The 20589-nt window shown below is 36.0% G+C and overlaps 2 long non-coding RNA genes across 12 annotated transcripts in view; one reads left to right on the plus strand and one right to left on the minus strand.

Moving 5' to 3' along the window:
* The window catches only part of LOC118200065 (uncharacterized), a 418146-nt gene that overhangs the window by 163270 nt on the left and 234287 nt on the right, over positions 1-20589 (plus strand). The window contains exon 4 of one of the 2 annotated variants that reach the window (XR_015042275.1): positions 8931-9006. The exons of the other annotated variant lie outside the window; for it this stretch is intronic. This is a non-coding gene — a long non-coding RNA (uncharacterized LOC118200065). The remainder of the gene's footprint in view (positions 1-8930; positions 9007-20589) is intronic. 2 annotated transcript variants of the gene reach the window in all.
* The window catches only part of LOC118197308 (uncharacterized), a 397612-nt gene continuing 395579 nt past the window's right edge, over positions 18557-20589 (minus strand). For all 10 annotated transcript variants that reach the window (XR_015042271.1, XR_015042268.1, XR_015042265.1 and 7 more), the window contains one exon: positions 18557-18781. This is a non-coding gene — a long non-coding RNA (uncharacterized LOC118197308). The remainder of the gene's footprint in view (positions 18782-20589) is intronic.

Below are 20589 nucleotides of genomic sequence, written 5' to 3' on the forward strand. Positions count from 1 at the left end.
AGAAAATAGTGCCCATATAAAGATTTCCGTCAAATTTCAAGTATGTACCATCAGCCATTTTTAAAATATCATGCGCGCAAGGTGGAAACATGGCGAAATATTTTGTCACAAAGAGGATTAAATTACAAAAGTATTTGTGGCAACACAAACTTTCTGTTTACTATTTCCCAAAGCAGCTATATTATGTAGTCAGCTGTAAAAAGTTGGAAGTAATTGCTTTTAAAATAAATAAAATATTACAATTCTTGCAACAGTCACATATTCGAAAAACATGAGAGGTTTAAGGTGTATGAGTCCCCTTAAGTCGTACTCTCACGGTGCTCAAGGCTCATGCCAACGACAGGAGCGATCTGGCACTCCTTGCCACGGTGAATTTCGTGGACTTGTTTTGATGTTGCTGTCAGACAAGTGAGATAAATCACAACAACTAACTTGCAAAATGTTTAGGTCTTTCCATTTCATGAGACCCACCGCAGCATTCCTTCCTTTTGCATTTCCTGCAGAGCAACCAAAAACACAGATGCCGTTCGAAAAATTTCCGAAAAGCTTCTTTTCAACGCTGTTCAAAAACGCTTCTTAATTCCGTATTCTGTTGAGTTTTAGACCTGGAACATGTAGATCCTATTACTTACTGCGTGATTCCTTTCATCTAAAAGGCATGTACAATTGTTAACAAAAACAACAGAGAAATAAATTCAGAAATACTGGAGATTTAACTTTCTCTTATTTTTTATTTTAATAACTTACTGAATAAAACTCTTTTTACTTCCTTGTACGAAGTAAAAAGGAAGTATTGTAATCGTGAAAAGTTTCAGGCAGCATATTTCATCGAAAATATCCATTTTGACCGCTATCGAATGCAATTAACGATGCTTTTGCGTGATATCTGTGCGTAAGGACAGAATAAAAGACACCTTTCCTCCAAAAAAATTATAAAACTGCTTTAAAATGAATTCTGAAGAGAATCTTTCGTGGCGTCTGTATGAACGTATCTCGCATAACTCAAAAACGAGTAACCTCAAAACGTTGAAATTTTGTATATAAGACTGTTATATAGAAACGTTTTCGAGACCATGGTTAAATAGTTTTTACTTCTAGGTACCATGTTATATCTGAAATTCCTATATTGTTAAATGTTAAATATGAAACTACTTGCCGTTAAAGGGAGTGATCGTATAGTGAAACGTGTACAGCATTTTTGCGTTGTGAAAAAAAATGCATTCCGGGACCGCGCCGTGAGAGGATCGAAAACATAAAACATATACAAGATATAAAGGAAAAGTTCATATTAAATAAATAAAAAAACATACTGTAAGAGGTTCCCGATTAAATATCAGTTTATTCAATTACAACACAATAAGAAAAATCTTAACCTCATCTGAGAGTCTGTTCATTTAAATTCATAAAAAAAACTTAAGGTTTGTCTGGTGATTTAAAAGAACGGAAAGGGAAACAATTTAAGGCCTGAGAGTTAAATTTTAGATTCGACGTTGTTTTTTACTGCTAAGGACGTTTTTGAAAAAACTTGCCTAGGGTTCAAACACACCAAAAAAATACAACTTAGCTTGAGGGGACATCTTGAAGCGGAGGACTCTTATCTTATCAAGAGTTGATGTCGGCCGGGCTCATCTTGACACAGGTTCTAAAAATGTAGACTCCACTTCACTACTGTAGAACAGAAACAGGAGCACTGCTGCCCAGGGCGGCTATCCGCTTGGTCCTGAAAGTCCTATGTCCACACGCAGGTAACTCGTTCAAATTTCGCCTCTTTACCAGCACGCCGCAAGGAAGAGGGTTTTCAGGCTCAGGTCAGAAACGTTTTTTTTTCTAGGCCATTTCAGCTCGCCTGTTCTTACTCATCCCAAGAGCAAGCTTCACGAGTAACGACCCAAGTAAATTCCACCCACCAGTCAGTAAGGGAGAGAATCCAACTCCAATTTTCTTCAAGCCAGTTTTCAAGAGTAACGTCCACAAGACCAGCAAACCCGAAAGTCAGCGAATCCAAGCGTGAGTGCCTAAGCGAGTCCAAGAGTAAGTGTGTATCCAACTCGAATTTCCTTCGCCTCCTTCCCAAAACGGGCTCCAACTATGGCTTCACTTATCGCCCCCTTAATTATGGCAAAATCTTCGTTTTCAACTCCAGAATGCGGAAATAAGGGTGATCGCGCATGCGCGCCCTTCTTCACTTAGCCAACAACCGGACCCTCAATCGCCAAAAACCTCAATGACTTACATTGAAAGACAAGTAGCAACCTTTGACCTTTCCGTCACGTACTTTCCTCTCTTAAGGTCAACTAACAATGAAAATTCTTTCTCGAACATTCTAAAGCGCGCGAAATCATGACTTGGCGAAAATTGCCTCCCTTTCCCTGCTTCTTTCACAATGAATAAAAGTTTGTACAAGATTTGCCAATAAAAGAAAATAAATAATATTCATTTAAACTAAATAATATTTCCAGAAGCATCTGTTTTTCCCCAAAATTAAAGCCTTAAAATAAATAATTCAGAATCAAAATAAAATTTAAATTTCCATAAATCATAAAATCATTTACCTAATTTTTTTTTTTTTTATATAACACTATCAGATAATTTCTCTACATAACAAGACTGCTATAACATGTAGATGTGCACCTCGTATTTTGGTTGCAATCGGCCGCACCAAACGTATATAAATATATTTATATATATATCCACTCTGTTACCCGGCTCAGTAATCTCAGTATCTTTACTCTTATATGTTTGTAAATTGTACAGTTTTTGCTTTAAAAATGATTGAATTATGTTGTTTTTATCTTCTGGTTCAGGTTTTTATGCCTTTCGTAATCCTGGAAGCAATATTTGTACAATTATCAACAATTTAAAAGCTGTTTAAGTGCGGTTAAGTTTTAAATAACATGGCGGACATATTTGTTTACATTTGAAACAACAGAATTGTAGATTTGTTGCCAATCTAGAGAGACTAAGCTTCGCAACACAAAAATAACGCCTTCATTTATTATTGCGAATTAAATCATGCTTAATCCTTTTCTGGAATTTTTTAGAGGAAATAAGTGTTTAAGATTTACTTCGTAATTTTTAATGCAGATATTTTGAGTTTTTATGTATTTTTGCCTTGTCGCGAAGTGAGAGCGGAATTAATTGAATGAGAAATACTGAATCGTCTGTGAAAAACTGTTTCTTTTCCGTTTTGTTTGCTTAATTTCTTTCATACATCGTTTTAGCTGTATTATACTATTAGAATAGAACATGTGGCAACGATAATTCTTCAAATGATAATACATTTTGTGCATTCAGAGTGTCGTTATAGTAAACAAATATAGTGAATTTTACGGAGTGCATTTATTCTATTGTGGTTTATGCGCTGTCGACGAAGTAGATTTAATTCACCAATCAATTTAAATGAAATTCAAGAAAACATGCGTATAATTTAATATTCCGTTCCAGGAAGTCATGTGGTGTACACATCAGATTTTTTTATTTTATAAATCAAAGTCAAAAACATGTAATTCATTTTTATATTTTTACTGGGAATTCTTTCCTTGTCATTAAACTCTAGGAATAATGTTTTATGAGTAATATTATAAAGTATTTCTCCCGCCTTCCCAGTGTTCCTTTGTGGTGTAGTGGTTAGTACACTGAGCTGGTATTTCAGAGGTCCGTGTTTCGATTCCCGCCGAAGGAGTCTGCTATTTTTCACCTATCCTGTTCCAAAAATCCTAATGTCTCTACAATATATACACTGGTGTGCAAAAATTAAGGGCCAGACGGTTTTTTCAATATAACTTTGTACAAAAGCTTTCCAAATCAACACATTTAATACCGTAAGATCCCCAATACGTAAGGACATGAGTAATGTAAGCAACACTTACTAAAAGAGAAATCAGAGGGATAAAAAGAAGCTTTATTGAAAAAGTAGCATGGAACGCAATGCGACTGAAGGCCGAAACATCCATGTGATGGGTGTCCAGCAAGAAACATCCGGTCTTTAATAGGGGATATGATCTCCCCTGACTGCTAGGCAGCTTTCACAGCGTCTGCCGATGCTGAGAATGAGGGGGTGTCAATGAGTTGTTGAGGCATTGCTGCCCATTCGTCTTGCAGCGCCAATCGAAGCTCCGGAATCGTTACTGGTGGTAAGGTACGAGCTGCCAAGCGTCTGCCTAGAAAATCCCATGCATGCTCGATGGGATTGAGATCCGGAGATCGTGCCGGCCAATCCATACGTTCAATATCCTCACTCTCTAAGAGCTGTTCGGCAGCTACTGTGCGATGACATGGTGCATTGTCGTCCATGAAAAGGAACTGCGGACCCATAGCGCCTCTAAAAAGACGCACATATGAAGAAGAATCTCGTTACAATAACGGGTCCCGTTGACTGAACCTGCGTCGAAGATGTGAAGGTCTGTACGACTACCAAGCATGATGCCTCCCCAAACGAGAACACCGCCACCTCCATACCTGTCCCTTTCAATGATGTTCGAGGGATGATTGCGGCTTCCCCGCTCTCTCCAGATGTGTATGCGATGAGAATCGCTACTCAGACTGAATCTGCTCTCATCTGTAAAGAGTAGTCGTCCCCATTCACTGTCTCTCCAATTCCGGTGTTCCCGGCACCACAGAGAACGCCTTCTCCGATGGGCAGGCGTTAGAGGTACACACCGTACAGGGCGTCGTGCAAACAGACCACCACCGTGCAGTCTTCTGGCCACGGTAAAACGCGATATCGGTCGTGCAGTCGCCTGTGTCGTGTGTCTAGCGATTTCTCCCGCTGTCTGCCGCCTGTTTCTTCTGGCCTGTAAGGCAATATACCGGTCATCTGCGGGTGTGGTTCCTCGTGGACTCCCCCGAATAGCTGTTCTGTAGGTTGAAATTGTCTCCAAAGTCGTGAAACGATGCTGTGAGCAATTCCGAACTCTGCAGCCACACTTGTCACACTGCGGCCTTCCTCCAACTTCCCAATGATTCGACCTCGGGTAAAAGCATCCAGATGTCGTCTAACAGATTGATTATTCGCCATTTCTCGCTGAGGCAGCAACTCGGTGGGATTTTAACTGCTATACGGCGTGCAATCTCTTTGCCAGAAATACTGATCTTACACCGACAACATGCTTTATACTACTCAGACACTCCCCCATTACGTCTACCTGCATATCTGCGCATGTGCTATTGTACATCACCTTACTTAATCTCCTGATTAGTCTTTCTGTCCGCTCTGCCTCTTCGTTCAGCTGATATGCTAATTTTTCGACTTCGTCCTTAATTTTTGCACACCAGTGTATATATATGTACTTACTTTAATTATAATTTACACGAATTATTATTATACTTTTACACATTATGTCATCTTATAATATAATTCGAATAATAGCAGAGAACTGTTGAATACCATCTTTACTTTGAGAAATTTTGGTAATTCAGAATGAAATAAAAACTCTAAAACTGCGAAGTCAATCATTACGAAAACATTTTACTTTTTTGAGGTAAAACTGCATATTACATAGCTTTTTTGCTCCTCTTTTCTTTCACACTTAGTTTTTAAATATGAATTCTAAATTGTTATTTCTTTGATGATGGATATCATTCCAATTAGACTTTACATATTCAGAATCATTGGCGTAATTGACAGTTCCCTGTGGAAATTTATACTGAAAAATGTTTGGTGCCTAGGGTTATCCAGTCCACTACTGTCACTAAGTTTCGTATATGTCCGACAAAGCGGTAATAGAATGTAGCCAATTACCTGCGAGAAGTTTGTACTGATAGCTTTCTAAACAGTGCTTCTGATAAAATTAGAGGATTTAATAAACTAGTAGAAATGGATGAAAGTCCTTTTACGAATTTTAAAAACGAAGCGGGCCCAAAACCAATGTTTTATGAAATAAAGAGGCCTGCTTTCAGAGTTCTACAGGAAAGAATAGCACAACTTTCACGGAGTTCTCCGCTAACTTTCCCAGCTCTATGGTAGCCAGTTTCAAGATCGACAGGATAATACGTAAGTACAGGTATTTTCCTTCTGGTGCTAGAATTCGTGTTTCAGAGATACCTCTGCGTAAAATTCCGGTTACGTTACTATTGGTAATGCAAATCTTCTATACAGAGAGACCTGGCAGCTATGTATAAGTATTCTTTCAATACAGCTATTGCAGTTATGTCCAAGATAATTGCTTATACTTATTGCGATTTTACTGGTTATTGTTTGGACTGGTCAAATTACAGAAATACTGCAAGCTTGGGTACAATCCAGTTAATTGTTATAAACTATAAAGCCTTTTCTATCTCTAACCACAACAAGGTACCCACTACACATTGAGGTTCGTCATGAGGGTATACAGGTAAAGCGATACTTTTATAAATTTTGTGATATAATCTAGCCCTAACTATTTTCAAATAAACCACAATAATTCTAGCTTAACTGGCAATAATCTCTAACCGCTATCTTGGAAAGGAAATGACGTGAGCAAACTTCCGGTATTATGTGTTCGGAATGAGACTTTAGGGAGGAAAAGAAGAGGAAAATACAAGAGAAAGAAAAGGATGTTTAGTGTAAATTTAATCTGAGGGAACTTTATTACACGCATGGTTTGGAACATCCCACATATTCATTCGTCAAAATATAGTTTTATTTCACCAGAATGTAGTCTCTTAACGTTATATTTCAACGCCAAGCTGTACAACGGGGGAAAAACATTCCTGAACTGAATGGTACCGCAAAGTGGTGCAAGATCAGACCTTTCAGAGCTTCTGACCCGCATGCCTGAACAAAGATTTGCCAACAACTGCACTATTCGACAAAAATAGGCAAAGGTCGCATTCAAGATTTGTGGGATCTAGTTCTCTTCGCTAACATAAAACGTAACTAGATCTACCTAAGCTTTGCGAAACCTTGCGAATTCTCGCACAGGCAAATATTGTGAATCCTGCGAATACACTGTACAGGATTGAAGATGAACTCAACTAGGGCAAGAGTGTAAAAGTCCCTTTTAATGAGCACATTGTAGTTTACAGACAGAACGGACTTAAAATCTCCGACCACTTGAGGTGTGTAACTTAAAAAATAATGTAACATTTACAGAGTAGTGCAATACTACACAATTCAATTTAATTTAACAGGTTAACTAAGAACCTACACCGTCAAGATAATAATTTGGCGGCAAGAGTGCGTAGCCATGGAAGAAATAGCAAGCAATATGAGGTGACAATTGCTCTGACTAAACCTTTCGCTACATCAGTTTAAATGCACTCGTTCACTCCTAGCTAATTTATATCTTGGCTAGGAGCGCGAGGGGAATAAGAGAGACAGAAAAGGCATACAAATTAAAATAAATATTAGTAAAAATAAATGAAGCCGTATAGTTTAACCTTTAATACTATTACATCTGATGAAGTTAAATTTATCATTTAATTCAAGGGTCTTTTTAACCCGCGGGAAGGCGCATGGGGTGTATCATACCCCAACCCTACATAAAAGTGGAGTATTCCTAACTTGTGAAACTGAAATTCTGTGCTGCTTTCAGTTGCTGAGTTTCTAGTTGTGGTTGACTTTCAGAACCGCTTTTTCTTTGCCTGTGTGTTTCAGAAAAAGATTTATCGGTATTTTGTTGGAAATGGGGTACGACACACCCCACGCGCCTGTCCGTGTAATTTTTTTTTCTGACTGAATATTTAGTTCAGAAATTTATTTCTACAGTGTAACAGTAAATATTTTTACTCGCAAGTGATTTTAAAGAACTTGACATTAAATTCTTAAAAATTTCTAACTGCATTATGGTAAAAAGAATGAGTCCCTATGAACTGGAGATGCAACGCATGCGAGATTTATTAGAAATATTTGAAAGCGATGAAGATTGCATTTCGGAAACTGAAGATGAAACTAAGAGTATTTTCTACAATGTTTTGGTTTCGAAAAAGATAAAACATTAATTCCTGATGTTCCTAAAAAAGGAAAAACTGTTCTTATGCTTTATATAACGATCGTTATAACATTATAACGTTATATAACGATCATACTATAGATGATACTATTGGAGAAAATAAAACGTTAGGAATTATATGTTTTAATAATATGACTAAAGGAGCAGTGGATATGGAGGGTGAAATGTCAGCCAATTATTCAATTGCCAGAATAACGAGAAGGTGGCCAATGGTAATTTTCTTTCCTGCACTGAATGTTGCTGTAATAAATGCTTGAATTATATTACATTCAACCGCTAATCCACCAGCAAGAAACAGAAGTCTGTTTTTGAAAGACTTAGCATTACAATTAATGAAAAAAGGTATTGAACAAAGATCAGAGATTAATACTTTTCCAAGAAATTGACGTACTGCATGCAAAACAAAAGCAGAAGTTTCGATGAAGAATTAAAACGAATACATGAAATTAGAAACAACTAAGTATGAAAGATGTGTTAATTGTTTTGCCCTCGCGCCAAGGACAGAAGAACGTGAATGCAATTTTTAAAATGTGAAAACATTCTGTGCCGAGAACACATGAATGTATTTCGTTCAAAGTGTGAAGAAATAAAAAAAAAAGCATGGTGTATTAGAGATGCAATGAAACTTAGAGGCATGATGTTTATTATTTTCATTTATCTTAATTTTCACTCTAAGATTATTTCGGAAATTAATTTTTTGAAACCCAATTATTATTCACTTATTTCTAATACACAAGAACAAAAAAACAAAACAACAACAACAAAAAAAGTTTTAAAACTAAATATTACTATTTTTATTGTATTTTAAATATTGGGGTATGTGATACCCCACGCGCCCGTTCTAGTAACTTTTCTTGGTGCGCCTTCCGCCGGGTTACTGAAAAATATCAATGTAAAATTCAATATCGTGCATCATTTTCTAATACCAGTGCATCATGTACCTATTTGATGGAAGTGGTAGTGATCGTGTGAATGATATTTTATTTTCATGTGCTTTAGGTCCACGAAAAAGTATGGCACAGAGGTATTCGCAAAACAAACAGGAAGTATTCATGAATGGCTGAAATATTTTTAGGTAAGTACATTTTACAAAAGCCTCCTTAACTGATTGCAATTCTCTACTTTTCGCTTAAGTTCGCTTGAAACTTTGACATCAATTGCAACCGAAGCAGCAAATCTAGCGAAATGCAACCGGCAATTTTCTGAAATGTTCAAAACTATTCTTATCTCACCAGTTACCCAGTGGTTAAGACAGGTAACTTAATATTGAGAATTCCATCCAAGTGATCAGGCCAGCTGCGTGGTTGGAGCTCCCATGTGCATTGCCATATTCGAATAACCATAACTAATCATCGAACCAAATTATTTTCAACGTTTTTGAAATATATAAATCGGTAGTGCATATGTTTCACTGTTTTAAATGAGCTTTTCCAGGCTGAATAAAGCTGTTGGATTTAATGTGAGGCCTTCGCAATAACAATCGTACTTCAGTTGTTTTGGCTCTTTAAAATACCATCTATTAAGTGCTTTTAAACTTTAAGACTCGTAATATTCAAATGATTTAAGTAAACATTTATAACTGTAAACATTTAGATATCATCCAGCTGTGATTTTCAAATTTAACTTCTCATCTGCTCACCAGCTCAACAGAGCCAGAGCAATAAAGTTGTTGAACGCTGGTTGTTAAACCTGGTTTCAAACCCCGCTGAAGGACTAGCTACATAGGTGGGATTAGAGTAGATAGAAAGGTACCCCTTGTGCTATCGCGAAGTTGTTGTTTCATTTATCGCCAAGGTGTTGTTTCATTTATGGTAGCCTGAGTAGTTCGTAATCGGTTGCATGATTGCCGTAAATTCGTAAAGGTTTGTGATGTGTGTCAGGAAGTACAGTTAGTCAATAAAGTCTGCGTACATCAAGAAAAGTAATATCAAATCCAAATTTTAAAGTCCGAGAAGGGTAGTTTCTTAAAGTTTTATTTTTTAAATATTTAGTTTCAATAAGGGGCTTTGAAATTATTTAACTGCAATATTTTCATATGTTATAAGTTATGCACACTAATTTTTAAAAGATAAGTGGCCAGAAATCAAAGCCAATAAAGTTTGCGTACAACGCGAAGGAGGCGGAGGATTTCTTATCTAACTTTTAAACTTCAAACTTGAGAATGCAAAGAAGGTTACACTTTCAAGGTCATTCACTTCCGAAGCAAATTTCACGTTGATTGGAAGTTGTTATTTCTATTTTCTTTGACGAAAATGACAACCAATTAAGAAATTCCTTTAGTTACGAGACAACTAATTATCAAATTGAGAGATAAAGGGAAAACCCTTCGTTATATCGGTAAAACCATTGGAAAACCATTTTCTAGTGTGCAAAGAGTTATTCAAAACTATCGTGACACTGGTAGTCTTGCTGTAAAACCAAGATGTGGGAGACCGAAGAAGCTAACGCAGAGAGAAGAAAGAAAAATTCTTTTACGAATTAAACAAAATCTTAAACTTTTTTTTAACTAGCAACAAGGAAATTTCTCCTGAAACTGTACGAAAAGTGCTGCGAAAGGCCGATTATCATGGACGCAAACCTAGGTCTAAGCTATACATTTCCGAGACAAATAGAAAAAAAAGAATTGCTTTTGCCAAAACATATTTACACTCTTCGCAGGACTTCTGGAACAATGTAATTTGGTCAGATGAAAGTAAATTTACAATATTTAAAGTTAATGGCCACCCTATTGTATGGAGAAAACCAGGAACAGAACTGAATCTCAGAAATTTAAATCCAATTGTCAAACATGGAGCTGGCGGTGTGATGGTATGGGGGTGCATGTCGTCGAAAGGAGTTGGAAATTTTCACATTATTGATAAAGTCATGGATAAGTATGTTTATCTAGATATTCTGAAGAAAAATCTACGAGACAGTGCCCGAAATTTAAACCTTTCTAACACCTTTATTTTCCAACAAGACAACGACCCGAAACCTACGGCTGAAACTGTGAAGGAATATCTCCTCTATAACACTCTAAGACAGTTGCGTACTCCTCCACAGTCACCAGACCTCAATCCAATCGAACATTTGTGGGCAAAATTGGAGAAACGAATTCGAAAACACAATATTACGTCGCTAAATGAGCTAATTAGTAAATTTCAAAAAGAATGGGCGAAATTTACGTTGGATGACACTGAAAAACTAGTTCAGTCAATGCCCAGACATCTGCAAGCTGTTTTGAAGAATAAAGGATATCCTACAAAGTATTGAAGTAATGTAAAAAACTTATATTTTGCTTTGCTTTTTTTTGAAAGCGTACGCAGACTTATTGGAGGGAATTTCTGAGTTTTTTTGACAAAATTTATTTTTGAAAAAATGTAAAAATTATTACGCTGATATTGATTACTTTTTATTTAAGCTTACAATTTTACCTAATAGAAGAAAAAAATGCAATGATTAAAATACATTTTTCTATGCTTTAAGAGTTTTTTTTAATTTGAAATTTAGTCTGTACGCAGAATTTTGTGGCTAACTGTATATTGCTTGTTTTGTGGTTTAGACGGTAAAATGGCTGATTGTGGTAAAATTAATTTGAAGGTTTGTAGGAAGGAAATGTGTATGATCGAACGTCGAACGATAACGACACTACGGAGGATATTATGGAATCTTATTTTGTGAATTTATGTGGGGTCGTCATTATACAGATTCTAGTTCAGATAATTTTAGGAAGTTTTTGGATGCTTTTAAGGAATTTTGTTTGACTAAAGAACGAGGTAAGTGGATATTTCCTTTGTGTAGTGCAAAGATGAATTTCCTTTTTTTTTATGTTATTTCATTGTTTGATTTAAAATGTAGTCTATTGAGATTATATATTTTTTTGTTGGCTGCTCCTTTGACTTTTTAAGAGAATATAGTTCGATGTGTACATGGATAAAGGGAGTGCGCAGTGTCTAGTTTGTGCAATTCTCTGATATTTTTTAAGGGAAAAATAGGTCGACGTGTACATGGATACCGAGTTTGTGCAATTCTTTGTCTTGTTATTTAGGCTTGTGTAGCCAAAATAACAAAATAAAGAATTGCACAAACTCGGTATCCATGTACCGCCAAATATTGCTAATTTTTGCTAAGGGGCACCCGTAAATATACTTTTACCCATAGGTGGTTTCGTAGTTTTCCGGATGTGTAATTTGAATACGATCCTCTTTTCCCTTAAGAAATCCTTCATGAAGGCAACTCTTCCCTTAGGCAGAGAGCCCTTGTGGTCTTTACCATAATCAAATAAGCCAAACTAAAATAACTCCCTCCATGAAGGCAACCCTCTCCTTAAGTAGATAGCCCTCGTGTTCTGTACCATACTCAACCAAACTAAGCTAATTTATATTCATATCCTTCCTCTCACTTTTCGATGACACAGCAGTAATCTCATCGACATCTTCTGCAGGCTACGGACTGGGTACAGATGGACTAGACAATGAATCTCAGAAGATGGAGATAACCATATTTTAAATTCCTTCCAATACCCAGACTTAATGAAACCACAGTTCATTCGGATACTGAGAAAATCTAGACAATTAGTTTTTTACTCTTTTGCAACCTTTTGCGGATGTTGCGGAATAGAGCTAAGGAGATTTTATGGATTTCATATAACTATTTTATTTCAGCTAATATTACGGAGTTAAAAAAGTAAATTACTTTTAAAACAAAAAATCTTTGCAGGAGAATTGATTTGACATCACATCATCAAATTTGCTTAGTTGGTTTTAAAAAAGGAGCATTTATTATGTGGTTCACAGAGTAAGCAAAAAACAATGTACCTAGAACGTATGCTATTGCCTTCGCATTAATGCCTACAGATTAAAATTAATTAGCCCAAAAGGTACGTTAGTTCTGAATGGAATATTAGTCACGAAACGGCATTTTGAATGGAATCGCTATAAACGGCCTATCACTTTACAAATTGTTGTCACCAGATATTATTATGCCACCTGTGTTATATTTAAAAAAATTAATAACAAACAATCTGCATGAATGTACCGGGTGGCCATAATTAAACTGACAGTGCTCACAGTGTTCTGTAGCGCGATCTATTTGCGAGAATGGCGCCACATTTTGTAGGAAGATTAAACAAGGCGGGGGACAAAGGATTCCTCGAAAAAAAAAGTTCCAAAAGTCACCGCTAGGGGAATATTTGGCGCTGTGTAATAGAATATAGACTGTTAACAAATGCAAATTAATACGGAATAAAATTACCTTTTATTATGGATATGCCTTATGGAATATGGATATGCCTTACAGTACGGTATGAAAAATCTTATGAAAGATTATCAACTTCTATCCGTACAAGATCAGCCGTGTACAGGAGTACCCCGACCGTGATAAGCGATTGACTTTTGCTCTCACCTTTCTTGCCAGAATGGAGGTGGATGATGCTTGGCCGTGGAAAGTCTTATGGGGAGACGAGGCCCATTTTTACCTGAATGGAACTGTGAATACACATAACTGCCGAATTTAGGATGACAAATCACCACATGCAGTCACAGCAATTCCCTGACATTCACCGAAGGTAACTGTTTGGTGTGGGTTCACAGTGGAATTTATCGTAGGTCCATTCTTCTATGAAAACCTTACCCCGACAGGACCGGAAACCTGTTCTGTTACCGTAGAGAAATATCGCCACATGTTCAACAGCTTTGTCATTCTGGCACTTCAGCAAAGCCAATGCCTGGGGAAAATCATTTTTATGCAAGATGGAGCCCCTCCACACGTTGCTGTACGGGTGCAACGGATGCTACGACAGAAATTCACAACAGAAGGAGTCATTATCCGCTACTTTCCAACTGCATGGCCACCTTGGTCGCCCGATCTTACCCCATGCGACTTCAACTCTGACCTTAAGTCCAAGGTCTGTCAAGAAATGGTCTAGGACCTGACTACGTTGAAGCATAACATATCACGGACTGTACGGGAGATTCCTGCAGACATGTTACCTTCTGCTGTTGTGCATACTGTGCACAGAATGCAATATGTGGTCCACAACAACGGCAGCCCCCATTGAACCTCATCTGAATGCAAAATAAAAGGTAATTTCCGTATTGATTTGCATTTGTTAACACTCTATTTTCTATTACACAGCGCCAAATATTCCCCTAGCGGTGACTTTTGGAACTATTTTTTTTTCGCGGAATCCTTTGTCCCGCGTCTTGTTTAATCTTCCTACAAAATGTGGCGTAATTCTCGCAAATAGATCGCGCTACAGAACACTGTGAGCACTGTCAGTTTAATTATGGCCACCCGTTATTTAGGTTTCTTGGATTGTGAAAAAACAACAGTAACTACAGCCATCACATTTTCAATAACGCTGTCTTCCACCCGAACATGGGCGACTGGAAGCCCGAATTTTGAATTTGTTTTATTTCTATTTCATATTCTATAAACCTTTAACGAATTTTTGATTAACAAACTCAGGGATTTCAATGCGAAATTCAAAGTGAGCAGTAGCGAAACCGTTAGTAAAAAAACTGAACATTGAGATGAGGAAAGATTAAAAAAAAAAAAAAAAAAAAAAAAAAAAGAGAAGAAAGAGAAAATTTTGCGGGTGGGAAAAACAGAAAAATGTATGCCAACACTTAACGCTGCACCGGGAAATTTAAACGTGTAGACTTATGACGCTTTTAAAGTTTCTATAGTTTTGCTGCTGAATTGTATATGGCATAAGTGCAAAGAAAATGATGCTTAACAATAAAGCGTATAGCCTGCCCCCCCCCAAAAAAAATAATAGTAAGAGTTGACTGATAGACTGAGAGCTCAGCGAGAGCGGAAAAGACTTTAAGAAATCCTATAAGGTATTTCTCCTGCCTTCGTGGTGTGGTGGTCTGCACGCTGGGCGCGTATTCCAGACGTCCTTGGTTAGATTCCCGGCGAAGGCGTTGCTCATTTTTCACTTCTTCTCCTCCCTCCCCCGCCGAATAAAAATCCCAATGTCTGTACAATCCTTTTGGGCGACTGCTAAAATCTAAAACCTTGTAGTGCATTGTCTGTTGATACTATTTTACTGAGTTTAAAATTAAAAAAATACGTAAAGAAATGAAGAGCGTAATTTTGCGTGGACTGAAACAGCAAGATCTCTGAATAATTAGAGTCCTAATGCAGCATACTTGAATAATAATATATTTTTCAGTTATTTTGCTTACATAAGTTCTAGCATAATAAAGCTAGATAACAATGTATAATTATTTATTATATTTTTTGTTCTGCACGAACTTTCCAGTCTAGTGCCGGATCATTCATTTATGCTTCCTTACCTTAATAGATTCTATGTCTTTAGTTACTTAAATGTTTGTGTAGATTAACTATCTTTCATGTACTTATTTAAATTAATTTGAGAAAATTAGTTTCTTTAATTTAACCGTGTTTCAGATAACGGATCTTTCATCTTTTGTGTTAACTCTTGAAAAATAGCCTATTTTCGATTTATTGCCATGAAACAAAGGTTTATTTTCATACCAGATTTTACAGCAGATATAACTGGCAACGCGATTATAAGTGCTTAGCTTCGAAAGAATAATCAGGTATCGATTTCGTTTGTATTTTGATACGCGAAGAATTATCTTTCGTTTTTTAGAAATTACGAAATCACTGAAGGTATTTTTTTGCTCTGTATAATTAGGGAAATTCCCGACTGATTTGTAATATTGACAAAACACGTGCATTCTTATACCTAAAAATGGTCGGGACTCAGTTAATGTTCTGGAAGCGTTATTAGAGTGTTCAATGTGCAGTTGAACGTTTCTGAAAATTCCTTAAGAGATCTAAAATCGCACATATTGCAGGCAATACAAGATTAGAAAACCAATTCCTTCAGCTTTAGTTAGCACATGACTTAACTATACTTCTCTATTTCGCTGGTTGTTTATATCGTAACTTTTCTTCTTCTTTTTGTTTTATGTACTGTTATTGCGCTTCTTTTTACATTGTTTTTACATTTATTGTTGTTCTTCTTTCTCTTGGCCTCGAATCACAATGCTAGCAATATGTATGTTATGCCTACTACGAATTTATCACGTGTCGGTAGCATTAAAAATAGTGCAAAAACATTAATGCTACCGACTGTAAATGCCTGTGGTATTTTGTTTTTGTTCTTTTACACTACAACCAATATGTAACGTACTTCTGGGTAATTGTTGTTTTCGTAAGTATTTTATTGTAAACATGTGTTACGGTGAAACACCGAAATCTGGAGAATGTCGACTTTCACCGGTGAATGTCAACATTCACATAGTCGCTTGGTGTATGTCCGAAATATTTTCCAAATACTCTTATTTCTGACTTATACCGGTAAATGTCGACATTCACCATGTACTAATGGTGAATGTTGAACATATAACAATATTATATTTTCTTCTCCGTCATTCAGTCGCGAATAAACGCACTTGAGACTTGAAATAAGAACTTGAGAACATAAGAATCTAAAACAGACAATACATTCAAAATGAGAAAGGAAAATAATAGAAGTTAAAAACTTACTTAATTATACAGTACGTTCTAAATGAGAAAATAAAATAACAGTAGTAAAAAACTTATTAAATTATGTGATTCAAATCTTATTTATTGCAACAAGTTCATGACCTCTCTTTTCGACTTTCACCAGAGCATATCTGTGATTGTCGACATACACCGGTGAGGGTCCGAATGTACAAGAATGTAGTGCAATATTCGATCTTTCACCGACGTATTTGGTGAATGTTGATGTCTCCGGTGAAAGTCGGCATTCTCCAATTTCGGTCTTTCACGGTAACATATGCATTACTACATTGTGTGTATATGCATTATTACATTTCATTATACTTTATTACAACTTGTAATCGTTGTTTTATCACCTGATGTTACACCGGTACGTCTTTTTTTCGTACATCAAAATTTCTGCACTATTTTTAATGCTACCGACTGTAAGTTTAGGCTAACTGCAAATAATGTCTGATATTCTGCAGATTAATTACTTCTTCTGCCAACTAATGCTTTTTTGCCCATACGCATATTATTTATTGTACACATGATACATATATTGTTGTACATACATTTCATTTAACTGCACATCAGCACAGTGTTGCATTCCCTTTCTTACGCGTACACTATAAGGTGTTTTATCCCTTATTTCTGCATGGCTTCGTGGTGTAACGGCTAACACACTCGGCGCGTATTCAAGACGTCCAGGTTTGAGTTCCGGCGAGAGCATTGCACATTTTTCACATCTCTTGCTTAAAATAATCTAATGTCTCTACAGTGGCGCCCGAACTATAAAAGGTGGCGAATGATGATTTTTCACCACCAGTATTTGGTATTGTTTTTAATGTTTCCTGCCTCTTAAAAACCTGACTATTCTGTGGTGGCTTCCAACTTGAAAAGTTGTCGACGATACTCGTCTCATTAGGATTTTACAATCCTCGCAACACTTGATGTGCTTCTTTCGAAAGTAAAAATAATGGCATTCATAGTATGTACCTTTACCTTCCGGACATTGATCTATGAAATCAAACGTTTCACAGATTTCTGAAATTACGTTTCAATATTTTTAAGCGTTATCAAATTGTAGGAGTCTGATATGTATATATAAGCTTGTTTCAATGCCCTGCAAACCCTATTTGACTCGGAATTGAGTTATCGCTTTAGTCTGAAGCAAATGACCAAGATGTGAGAAGTTTACAATAACGTTTTTACTTAACTTTAACTCTCAAGTGAACAGAAGACATTATGTGTTCTATAGACGAACCTCCGCTAATTGCGAGTATTTAAAAACTAATTGAATTGTAGATAACGTAGTCTGAAACTGTATACATAATAGATTGTTTAAGATGGCTCAAGATAATTGACGGCGTGTATTTGAAATGTCCGCTAGCAAGATGCTAAAGCCGGAGTATGCTGGCGATAGTAGTAACTGCAACGCTAGGTTGCCAGAAGCTCTAACCTTAACGCATTCAAACTCTCGGTTTATACACTGACTACCAATAAGTATTTGGACACCTATGCAAGTGACGATATCTGCGGTCCTAAGGTATGTCACGGACTCCACCGGTATATATCGTGTAGGAAACAGCATCTGCTTTAGTCTCATGCAATATGCCTCGCAGTTCGGAGTTCTCTGATTTCGAAAAAGGTATAATTATCGGGTATCACAAGTGGGATATGTCTTCTCCAAGCCGAGTGGAAGAAAATACCACTAGCTGTCAGACAAGGACTTATGGAAAGTATGCCTCGGAGGGTCCACGCTATAATTACCTCTCGTGGAGGCTCTATCAACTATTGATTTTGAATAAAGTTAGTTTTTCTTTTCTATCACAGGTGTCCAAATACTTATTGGTAGTCAGTGTATAAAACCAGAATAACTAATTTGCATTTTGGTGAGGACTACGGAAAGAAAAAGTTAAAGTTCAGATCATAATAACTGGTTAATTATCATAAAATCGTACAAAACTCTATAAAACGTTTTTTTCATGAAAGTCATTTTAACACCCATAATAACATTCAAAGTTAAATTATTCAGAGCATTGTCTTTTTTAAAATTTTAAAGAGTTTTCAAGAGAAACGTTAAAATGTATTTCGATAATGTCCGCTATAAACTCTAGTTATGAAAGAAAACACACCAAAAGTCCTGCTTAAACGAAAATTTATTTTGAGGTTTCACAGTTATTAAGAAAATTCACTGTGAAAGTGCTAGATAAACACTTTTATATGATCAGACTTTAGTAGAATAGAGTATTTTCCAGTTTGTTTCATCGTCTGGTGTGGAAAAAAGTATTTGGAGGAGTCTCTCTTGAGATCCTTCTGGAAGAGGAGTGAAAACTTCATACGTCCTCTGTTTTCTTTTTGTACAACTGCAAAAATAGAAAAAAATGTATAAATTAAAAGCTTAGACAAATTCTTAGTTTAAAGAACGTAAAACGTTTTTATTATACAGCTTTAATAATATAAGACCATACTTTTATGTTAATATATTTGTTTCTGAAAGGAATCCAAAAGCTTCATTTGTTTTTCACACGTAAGATGAGAGCTCATACACAGATTGAATTGAGATTCTAACTGAGATTAAGCTTTTTGAATACAACCGTCATATGGAAACCATACATGCCAAATATTGATGTCTTAAACCATCATATGTGAACCACTTTTAAACATAAATTAAATTTTAATGAATTAGCTCTAGTAGTAAATTAGTGATACTAGTCATTTTGATTTTTAAAAATGGCCTTAAAAATAAAATGAAAAATACATTTTACATTTACAAAATCTTTTTTTACCAAATACATTTTAATGTAGTATTGTTATACCAAGATGGAAGAAAGGCACCCTAAAATAAATTAAAAATTAGGCAAAAGAGCAACATTGTATTTGGGTAGATTTTAATTAAAACTTTGTGGATTTCAAAGGCGAATAGTAAATTAATTAAAATACGGCAAACGCTTGCTAGTTTGCTAATTTTAACTATTATACTACTTTTCCGGTATTGTACCATTATGCACCTATCATCGTTTTTTGGTCCGTGTGAAAGAGAAGTCAAATACATGTCAAGACCCAAAGATAGCACCATCTCATGACTATGTGTGCATGTGTATGTATATCTAAACGTAAAGATTTAAGGGGACTCGTACACCTTAAAACCCATAAGATTTTCGAATATGTGACTGTTGCAAGAATTGGGATAACTTATTTATTTTAAAGGTAATTACTTCCAACTTTTTACAGTTGACTACATAATATGGCTGCTTTCTGAAATAGTCATCAGAACGTTTGTGTTGCCACAAATATTTTTATAATTGAATCCGCTTTATGACAATAGTTTTCGTCGTGTTTCCACCTTGCGCGCACAATTTAAAACATTCTGTTGCATACTTTAATTCCATATTTAATATATAACTTTCATAACATTTGGAAACTACTGTGAACCAAAACTTCTATGAATTTCATGTTAAATTTTTATTTTATCTGGAGTGGAGTTTATAAAATGTATTTTATTAAAAAAACCTGTAATATTTTCGTGCCTAAAATTTCTCAATATTAAAATATTCATCAGATTTTTGGTTCAGTTAGAAAATAGTGCCCATATAAAGAATTTTATCAAATTTCAAGTATGTACCATTAGCCATTTTTAAAATATCATGCGCGCAAAGTGGAAACATGATGAAATATTTTGTCACAAAGCGGATTAAATTACAAAAATATTTTTGGCAACACAAACTTTCTGGTTACTAGTTTCCAAAGCAGCTATATTATGTAGTCAGCTGTAAAAAGTTGGGAGTAATTGCTTTAAAAATAAATAAAATATTCCAATTCTTGCAACAGTCACATATTCGAAGAGCATAGGGGGTTTAAGGTATATGAGCCCCCTCAAACACGCATACATATTATTATCGTAGAACTGCCAAAATGTGTGGCAGGAACGGAAAAGTATCACTTTTCCTTAACAATGATGCAAGTCATTATTATTTTGATCCTTCAGAGTTTGTTAACTATAACAGATAGAAGTCTGTTGGCGATTTCTAATTCAAAATTAATATGGCGTACGCTAAGTGCCTAACTTTAAACAACCCCTTTGCAGAGACATTATGTTATTTCGATGCTGGGAGACGTGAAAAATGAGCAATGCCCTTGCCGGGACTCGAACCACGGACCTCTAGAAAACGCG

Source organism: Stegodyphus dumicola, chromosome 7, assembly GCF_044657685.1.
Source record: "Stegodyphus dumicola isolate Sdum_Otavi_A_Nest chromosome 7, ASM4465768v1".
NCBI lineage: Eukaryota > Metazoa > Arthropoda > Arachnida > Araneae > Eresidae > Stegodyphus > Stegodyphus dumicola.